Below are 10000 nucleotides of genomic sequence, written 5' to 3'. Positions count from 1 at the left end.
AGGTTTCAATACGACAGAGGAGGACGGTGTCAGGGAAGGCGGGATTGTTTTAAACTGAGAGGGAAAGGGAGTGGAAGTGGGAGTGGAAGTGGGAGTAGGAGAGGGAGAGGGAAGGAGTGAGGGAAGGAGGAGGAGAGAAAGAGAGTGAGAGGGACAGAATGGGAGAGATAGAGTGGAATATATAGAGGAGAGAGAGAGAGTGAGAGAAAGAGAAAGAGAAAAAAAAAGAGAGAGAGAGAGAGAGAGAGAGAGAGAGAGAGAGAGAGAGAGAGAGAGAGAGGGAGAGAGAGGGGGAGGAGGAGAGAGGGAAAGAGAGAGGTAGAGAGAGAGAGAGAGGTAGAGAGAGAGAGAAAGAAAGAGAGAGACGGAGAGGAAAAGAGTAATTAGGTAAGTAGACGAGGTAATGTGGAGCCAATTAGGTACTGAGAGATAGTGAAAATGTATGTTAAAATTCGAGTCAGACTGCAGAAGGTCAAGGTCAAGGACAAGATCACGGTATGAAGAAGTGGAATATTGGATGAGACTGAGGAATTGGGTGAGGACAGGGGGGAGCGTAGGGAATTTAAGAAGGGTAAGAAAAAGGAAAGAGAGGTATGGGGGAGAAGGTTAAAGACAGGGGGAATAAAAAGAAGGGGGGACTATAGAATGGGGGGAGGGGTATGGAGTGGGAGGAGAAGTAAAGAGAGAGGGGAGAGGTTAGGAAGGAAAGGAAGGAAAGGAAAGGAAAGAGAGGTATGGGGGGAAGGTTAAAGAAGGGGAAGGAGTAAAAAGAAGGGGGGACTATAGAATGGGGGGAGGGGTATGGAGTGGGAGGAGAAGTAAAGAGAGAGGGGAGAGGTTAGGAAGGAAAGGAAGGTGGAATGGTTGAATCATATTAGACATATAGGGAAGGAACACCTGCCCGGTCAAGCGTATTAAAATAATCATTGCCGAGTTTCTGTGACTCAAGCCCTTCCCCTGATATATTTGGGAAGAAACATTGGGATACAATCTGGGCTGTATTAACGTAGGACTGTTTCTATTTCATGTCTTTAATGTAGTATCGGGAGGGGAAGGATAGCAGATAGTCAGCTCTCCCTCTGTGAAAAAGTGGAGGAAATACTGTACAATCGAAGTTGATAAAGAGAGAGAAACTGAGTTCTGTCCGGGAACAGAAGAGAGGCTTAGGCACCTTAACTTACACTCTCTGGAAAGACGCAGAGTGCGGGGTGATCTAATAGAGGTGTTCAAGTGGATCAAAGGCTTTAACAAGGGTGATGCAAACAAGGTCATCATATTAAAACAACAGGGCAGGACTCGCAGTAATGGATTTAAACTGGACAAATTTAGATTTAAGAACGAAATAGGCAAGAATTGGTTTACTAATAGAGTGGTCAACGAATGGAATAGACTTAGTAACCATGTAGTGAGCGCTGAAACTATCAGTTGTTTTAAGAAACGGTTAGACAACTTTATGGATGGGGATGACAGGTGGTGATGGATATGGAGCTGCCTAGTGTAGGCCTTATGGTCTCTTGCAGTCTCCTTCATTTTTATGTTCTTATGTTCTTCAGATAGCGGTGAGGTTGTTCGATTTGAAGACGGGTAGAAGGGAGACGATTCTCTCCGACATCCTTATTAGAGGTGGTCGTCGATGGGCCTTGTGAGGAGTATACACGCAGAAACAAATATAATTTCTACAAGTATAATAAATAACCGTTTGAGACATACACCTATGAAAAAGCGCAGGACGGCCAATGGAGACTCGGAAAAAAAAACTACGGTCATTCATTCATTAATGATTAAATACTGTTTACATTTTAAGTTATCGGAGGACACTCGCGTATCTCACCAATGACCTTGTTTACCGTCCTTCACATAAACAAGAGACGGGCTGGCAGTGGCGTGACGACAGAATCGAAAACTATAACAAGAGACGCGGGTTTGTTGACAGCTCTTTATTGGAACCCATCTAAGTCTGACGACAGCCGTGGAGTACTTTTTTTCTTTCTGAATGATGCTGGGGAGGGGAGACTTCACAACAATTGCCCACTTCCATTATACGGGTAATGGAACGAGAGAAGGCGTACTAAGTTTGAACATAAGAAATATTAACAAAAGATTTACCTTCGACAGAGTACTGAAGTTTGGGATAACGTACGGTTGCGAACGAATAAAGCCGACACAGAGGCACGAAGCGTCCTAACAGCCATAGGTGGTATACAGTAACTCTAATATGCTCACGTTTGTTCACAGTATACAGTATGTGTGTGTATATATATATATATATATATATATATATATATATATATATTATATTCTCTTGATGGTGTAATGGTCTAAGTCACTACAGCACTGGTCACGTGCTGGCCGTAGGTTCGAGTCCTCGAGCGTACCACGTTTCAATTTCTGCATGTTGCCTCCACGGTTCTTCCGATGTTGATGGCTTAGAATTAAAGTGCATTGTGGTTGATAATATATATATATATATATATATATATATATATATATATATATATATATATCTCTCTTGATGGTGTAATGGTCTAAGTCACTACAGCACTGGTCACGTGCTGGCCGTAGGTTCGAGTCCTCGGGCATACCATGTTTCAATTTCTGCATGTTGCCTCCATGGTTCTTCCGATGTTGATGGCTTAGAATTAAAGTGCATTGTGGTTGATAAACTTGTGTATATGTATATATATATTTATATTATATATATATATATATATATATATATATATGCAGAGTCCACTAGCAAGAGTGGAGTCCGAGCGCTTTCGTGATATATTCACTATCAAGGAGTACAGAAAAGAGAGTCCTCACTTTCCTGTACTCCTTGATAATGTGAACATATCACATACATACATATATATATATATATATATATATATATATATATATACATATATATATATATATATATATATATATATCATATACAACTTCCGACAGTCGCCCAGGGAATCGAACCGAGACCTAGCTTGATGCCAAGGTCTCCCGGGGCGACTGTCGGGAATTATTTGTATGATTCTCCCTCCTACTAGCGATTCACTTCAGATGTTTACACACACACACACACACACACACACACACACACACACACACACACGCACACACACGCACACACACACACACACGCACACACACACATATATATAATATATATATATATATTCCGTGTACCTCAATTTGCGAACAGTTATCTGCGTGTTATTTGGTACGGCTTATACGCATGGTTCTACGCTAAGCTGTGTTAGATCCAAATGTCCACAACTGTACACAGAGAGCTCCGACCATATAACTGAGTGATGGTAGGTTGGGTAGATAATTGTCTATATGCGCGGATGTGTGAAGCAGGATGGCTGTTGAGAGGAACTCCGATGACAAGACATACAGTTGCTTTAGGATTATCCAAAAGGCTTCTTCCTAGTGAAAATGTCTGCAATTTCATTCTACCCAAAGCCGAACGATTTAATTCAGCTTCCGTCATGTTGCTCATTTCTTAAAGTGCCGCGCTGTAATTTTAACCAGTGATTATAATTGAGGGTATTAATGATATAGGCTTAACATCTGGAAAGTGATGTATTATAAACTTGAAGCTCTCGGAGAACGTAAACGTCTCATCAAAGCAAACCCGCTAAACTTTAAGAAACATCCTCATCGACATTGTGATCCTCCTGACGACTTTATTCAAGTTGACCCTGACCTCGAGGAAGCTGTCGGTGTTCCTCAGAAGTCCGGGACCTATTCTTCGGGTGACTAGAATCCTCTTCTGCAACCCAGACAATCAATAACCAATGTCACGGTGTTGACGGGTGAGGGAGTACATCGTCCTCTTCTCGTGATGACGCAATACATTGATGCAACAACCAAGTGACACACACGCCATCAATTCGATGAAAACATGCGATCCAATAGGATCAAAATAATTGTCTAAAAGACACAGAAGTCCCATATGGAGGTAGTGACTGCATTAAATCTATATTTTCGGGGGTTTAGTGACATCCCTAAGGACCAAGTCATTAAACATTCTTTTATGACAAGATCTATAATAAAAATAGTGTTGGTAACTTTTTATTTATTGAATACTATTCCTCCGTTCTACTGTCTACCATAAACCTCTTCAGTGCGATAAATTCCCAGTGGATAGAGGCGCTGCTTATTACAAACAAAAGAAGAAGAAGAAGAAGAAGAAGAAGAAGATGAAGAAGAACACGAAAAAGAAGAAAGATGAAGAAGAATACGAGGAAGAAAAATATAAATCAAAAGAAGAGGAAAAAGAAGACGAAGGCAAAGACGAAGATTTGTCTAAATAATAAACACAAGAATAAAAGAATAATTAAATGAACAACGCTGACATCACACAACTTGCCTCTATAGCACATTTTGGATATTTTATTTAAGATTTTATGCCCTTTACAGTTAAATTTTATGAATACTTTATGACGCTGGCAATTAGAATTTACGCCTTTTTATGCTCGTAACTACAGTATACTAAAGTTTTCTTATGAGTCAACATGAATCATGGAAAACCATGTTCTGTAACAAGTTCACGTTGTTTCTTTTTGGTGTAAAATGAAACACCAATTTTATGTATGGCTCTAAGGCAATAACTTAATTCATACAGAGATCCCCCCCCCCGTGTGTGTTTATTGATTACATATTTTATGCAATTACTGAGAAGTATGGTTGGGATTACTAGGTTGGATAGAGTGAGAAACGAGGTGAGGAGGAGAGAGGAGGTGGAAAAGGAGATAGAAAATAAAGCTGATGAGAGATTATTGCGATGGTTTGGACACATGGAAAGAATGAGTGATGAAATATTTGTAAAAGAGGTGTGGAAGGCAGAAGTGGAAGAAGTGAACTTGAGGGGACGACCGAGGAGGAGATGGATGGATGGGGTGAAGAGGACGATGAGCATGAGGGGAATGTCTGTTGAGCAAGAAAGGGAGAGGCAGGAGATAGGGATGAATGAAGAATGTGTATGGATGCTACTGTTATGCAAGGAAGTGAGGGATGGGTGATGGGGGGGGGGTAGTGGGTGCTTATGTGTGAATGGTATTTTGATGCATCCCGGAAATATTTCCCTCCGTTTTCTCTTTTTCTGCATGAGGGGAAAGAGAGGGGGCGGTCGCCTATTAAGTGAAGCGGCCTTGCTGTGGATGTCCCGTGTCTTGCTTCATTGCGTTTGACCCAGGGGAGTTGGCGGATGCAGGGATGACCCGTCATCCATGAGGAGCTGAGATGGGAGTGGAGGAGCGGGTGGTGGAAGGGAGCGAAATGGGTGGGAATAGGAATGTGCCTCTGACTTGGCTACCTCCCATATAGGAGAAAAAAAAAAAAACTCGGTGTACATAGATAATTTGAGACATTATGTGCACCAAGTCACTCAGCATTCTTTTTCAATCGGGGACCAATCTCCACGCAATCAATCAATCAATCAATAAGCAAACACATAAACAAACAAATGAATAAGTAAATGAATACTAAATAAGTACAAAATAAATAATGCTGACCACTTTTATCTTCTACTATACCTTTGTTCTGGTACCCTATTCCTCTCCCTTATTATATCTATGACTCCAGCTCTTTGATGAAACTTTGTCACCCAAGAACAAAAATAAACTATAAATAGATAAATAAATAAATAATAAAATAAAGTGATGTCCAGGACTGACATTAACTAATCTCACAATAAGTATAAACTCTATGCAAGCGAACTTATTTTGCTACGAAACTTCACTATTTTGTGAATCGACATTAAAGATGCAACATGAAATGGTACATTTGGATCCTTCTTACATTCCCAAATATGAATAATCACTGTTTCTTCTGCGTCTTAACATCAACTTTCCATGCCAGAAGATCAGAGAATTCCTTTGCAAGAGAACGTTTTCTCTTCATGATAAATTTTGACTCGGCGTTCTGCAATTCACACACTCTCCTCATAAATTACTTCATCAGTTACTATGATTTTTTTTTCCGAATTGATCTCAAATTCTAATCTTTATTTTCTCTTTACTCCCCCTTGACCTTCTTGTGCTTGTTGTTCCTTTTTTATATATTTATCTATTTTATTATCATTATTATTATTATTATTATTATTATCATTATTAATTATTATTATTATTACTATTAATATTACTATCATTATTATTATTATCATTATTATCATTATTACTATCATTATTATTATTATTATTTTTATTATTATTATTATTATTATTATTATTATTATCATTATTATCATTATTATTATCATTATTATTATTTTTCATCTTTGCTTTTCTCTAGCCGGAAAGTCTGGTTGATATTTATTGTAGGAATTTCTCATTGGTTTCAAAATATTTATATCTCAACTACGGCAAGAGCAACTCCAATGAAATAAGGGGGTGTGCGCTGCCTTAAATCCATTGCTCACCCAATGCAACAGAGGGGAAATAAGGAGAGTGAATCGGAAAGAGCGAAGATGAAGGAAATACGGAGAGGGAAATGGAAGAGATGAAGAGGGGGAAAGAGGCGTTTAAAAGGAAGAGGGAGGAAAGAAAAGAGGTGGAGGAAGAGCAGAAAAAGAAAAAAAAAGAAAAGAAAAGAAAAAGAAAGAAGAAAAAGAAAAGAAAAGAAAAGAAAAAAGAAAAGAAAAAAGAAAGAAAAAAGAAAAAGAGGGGAGATGGAAGAGGGATGGGGCGTGAGACACTGTAACGGGCAAGGGACACGCTGCCCACTATTAGGACGGTGTCACACTGCCCGGCGCCGTCGTTGCGACTTGTTGACTATGGCAAATTCTCCCTTACAAATCATTGGACTCGAAAGGTTATGATCGCATTTTAACCAGATGGAGATGGCGGTCGTTGTATAAAGCTTTGGCTATTGCCATGTGATTTTTATTAATAGACCTTGCCCGTAATCAGGCCGCATAGTGTGACACCTGAATTAGGGGACATAGAGGAGGAGGGTAAGCGGGGAAAGGGAAACCATATGCTTTACCATCCCCTAAGACGATCTCCCATTGCTCTTCCGGAAGCTTCTCCCGGCCTTGAGGACTCGACCAAGAAGGAATCCCGGCTACTCGTGTTTCCTTCCTGGTCAGCAGACGCTTCCAAAAGCTCAAGGTCCTTCGTTTCTACATTTCCAAAATTCCTGTCTTGAAAAAAAGAGGAAGAAAGAAAGTGAAGAGTTTTCTCTTCACACCTAAGAGATCCATGGATAATAACTAATAAGGTCCTCTATGTCTGACTATTATTAAATCTCAAACGGCCGTATCTCCTCTGCAGGTTCTTCTTTGTCTTCCTTTATGTGTGTGTGTGTGTGTGTGGGTCAGGGATTGGAGATGGTTAAAGAAAATGGAGAAAAGTGGGAGGTGAGCCAGCTGTTGTTTGCGGACGACACTGCGCTTGTGGCAGGATCGGAGGAGGGATTGAGGAAGTTGGTGACAGAGTTTGGGAGAGTGTGTGATAGAAGAAAGCTGAAGATTAATGTGGGTAAATGTAAGGTGATGAGATGTACAAGGGGTGAAAGTGGCAGTAATCTGGAAGTGAGCATTAAGGGAGAGCAACTGGAGGAAGTGGATAGTTTTAGATACTTGGGTGCAAATGTGGCAGGAAAAGGTGGAGTAAAGGTGGAGGTAGAATATAGATTGAGAGAAGCGAGTAAATGCCTTGGTGGATTAAAAAGTGTAATGAGGAATAGAAATTTGGGAATGGATGCTAAGAGGAGACTGTATGAAGGAGTGATTGTGCCAACAGCACTGTATGGAGCAGAAACATGGAACATAAGAGAGGAAGAGAGAAGGAGTTTGAACGTGTTTGAGATGAAGTGTCTGAGAAGTATGATGGGGGTTACTAGGCTAGATAGAGTGAGAAATGAGGAGGTGAGGAGGAGAACAGGGGTGGAAAGGGAGTTGGGAGATAGGGTTGATGAAAGAGTATTAGGATGGTTTGGACACATGGAAAGAATGAGTGAAGAAAGACTAGTAAAGGAGGTATGGAAGGCAGATGTAGAGGGAGTGAACATGAGGGGACGTCCTAGGATGAGATGGATGGATGGGGTGAAGGGGGCTTTGGGGAAAAGGGGAATGTCTGTTGAGGAAGGACGGGAGAGGACAGAAGACAGGGGTGAATGGAGAATGGTTGTATATGGATGATGTTGTGATGCATGAGGTGGAATGGACGGGGGGATGGGGGGTGAGGTAGTGTGTGTGAGCAAAATTTTGACGCAGCCCGAAGGGATTTCTCCCCGTCCTCTCCTTTATATGGGGGGACGGAGAGGGGGGTCGCCGATTTAATGAAGCGGCCTTGCTGTGGATGTGCTGTGTCTTGCGTCACTGCTTCTGACCCAGGGCAGTGGACAGGGTGCAGGGATGACCCGTCATCTAGGAGGTGCTAAGATGGGAGGGAGGGTGGAGGGGTGTGGAGTGTTTTCAGGGATGGAATGGGTGGGAATGATTTTATGCCTTTTCCTTTTTGGCTACCTCCCTAGTAAGGGGGGAAAAGCCTTGGTATATGTATGTATGTATGTGTGTGTGTGTGTGTGTGTGTGTGTGTGTGTGTGTGTGTACCAGTATACTGTATATATATATATATATATATATATATATATATATATATATATATATATATATATATATATATATATATATACACACACATATATACACACATGCAGACAGGGTGACCCCCCCCCCAAAAAAAAAGGCCCTAACGTTCGATAGGCTTCATTTCTTCATTTTTTTTTGCAAGAACTGAATGAAACTTTCTTCTTTATTCTAGAGCATGTATTCGAGATGATCTCCATCTAGCTCTGTGCATTTCATGAGGCGCAGTACAAAGCTGACTTCGTTTGCGCACAGAGCGTTTAGGACTGCTGAACTGACTCTCTCACGCTCTCGACCAGCTCAGCTGTACGTTTCCTGAGGCGTCCTGAATGGCTTGGATGGTTGTCAATGGTTGCACTGAGGTTCTCCAGTGTCCCACATTTCTCGAAGTGGTCCGCGCAGTCCTGAATTCTACTTTTAGAGGGGTCTTTTTCACGTTCGACCTGATGTACGAAAGTGCCCTGCACTTTCTTGAACGAGCCTGTCTTATAGTAATGTCTGAAGCAGTATATTCTTTACTGAAAATCCCACTGAAATCTAGTTGTGTTCGCAGACGTTACCTCTGTCATGTCCTGCAAATTAAAGGGTGATTGGTGAATGAATGTAGGATATATCACAAAAACGTGTGTACGGGGCCCGTTTTTTGGGAGGTCACCCTGGAGAAAAATGGAAGATAAGCCAGTTGTGGTTTATTAACGACACTGCGCTTGTAGCAGGATCAGAGGAGGGATTAAGGAAGTTAGTGACGAAGTTTGGGAAGGTGTGCGAAAGGAGAAAGTTGAAGGCAAATATGTGTAAAAGTAAGGTGATTATATGTACAAGGGGAGAGGATGGAAGCAAATTGGAAGTGAGTATTAAGGGAGAGAGGCTGGAGGTATTTGATAGCTTTAGATACTTGGGGTGCATGTGGCGGGGAAGAGAGTGGAGGTCGAGGTAGAATGTAGATTGAGAGAAGCAAGTAAATACATTGGGGGATTAAGAAGTGTAATGAGAAATAGACATTTGGGAATGTATGTTATGAGGAGACTGTATGAAGGGGTAGTTGTGCCGACAGAACTCTATGGGGCAAGATAAAGATGTGGTACAAACGCTTCAAAGAAGGACGAGAATCTGTCGAAAGTGATCCACGTTCTGGTAGGCCTTCAGCAAGCAGAACTCCCAAAAATTTTGAACGTGTGAAGACTGCAATCAATAAAAATCGGCGATTGACAGTCCGAGAATTAGAAGATGAACTTGGTATCCCGAGGACAAATGTTTCAGAGATTTTGACGGAAGATTTTGGCATGACACGCGTGGCGGCAAAACTCGTCCAACGTCTCCTGACCCATGAGCAAAAGAAATTTCGTGCTAAAACTTCACAGGACATGCTTCAATCTGCTACAAATGACTCAAATTTCCTGAAACAAGTAATAACCGGAGATGAGT

The sequence above is a fragment of the Oratosquilla oratoria genome, chromosome 1 (assembly GCF_046742065.1).
Source record: "Oratosquilla oratoria isolate Oo_2021 chromosome 1, ASM4674206v1, whole genome shotgun sequence".
Taxonomy (NCBI): domain Eukaryota; kingdom Metazoa; phylum Arthropoda; class Malacostraca; order Stomatopoda; family Squillidae; genus Oratosquilla; species Oratosquilla oratoria.
Note: the sequence above shows the minus strand (reverse complement) of the source record.